General features: G+C 33.8%; 1 long non-coding RNA gene across 1 annotated transcript; it reads right to left on the bottom strand.

Annotated features, from left to right (window-relative positions):
- Positions 1-311, bottom strand: LOC114578830. The gene is made up of 3 exons (XR_003699765.1): positions 294-311; positions 173-222; positions 1-91 (listed from the first exon to the last, which is right to left on the bottom strand). It is a non-coding gene; the product is annotated as an uncharacterized LOC114578830 (long non-coding RNA).

The raw sequence follows: 311 nt of genomic DNA, 5'->3' as shown, positions 1-311 counted from the left end.
CTATGATCTGACCTTTAACAACACCAAGAATGAACCTGACTTTGTTGTCCAGCTTTAACAGGTCCAACTCAAGATTATCCAGCAAAGCTTTCTGCACAAATTTGGCACAAATTGTTCTCATTTGCATGTGAAATCCTTTATTGAGTTGTTAAATTATTCAATGTCATCTTACCTTCCTTTTCTCATAATATGTAATCCTTAGATGGAAAAACTCCTCAAGAACTGTAAAGTTGATTAAGAGTTAGGAACATTTATAGCACATAAAATGACATACCATGAGGATAAATACTCACTTTGTTCTGGTGTATCAT

The sequence above is a fragment of the Dendrobium catenatum genome, unplaced genomic scaffold, assembly GCF_001605985.2.
Source record: "Dendrobium catenatum unplaced genomic scaffold, ASM160598v2 original_scaffold_174110, whole genome shotgun sequence".
NCBI lineage: Eukaryota > Viridiplantae > Streptophyta > Magnoliopsida > Asparagales > Orchidaceae > Dendrobium > Dendrobium catenatum.
This window is presented reverse-complemented; position numbering and strand designations above follow the sequence as displayed.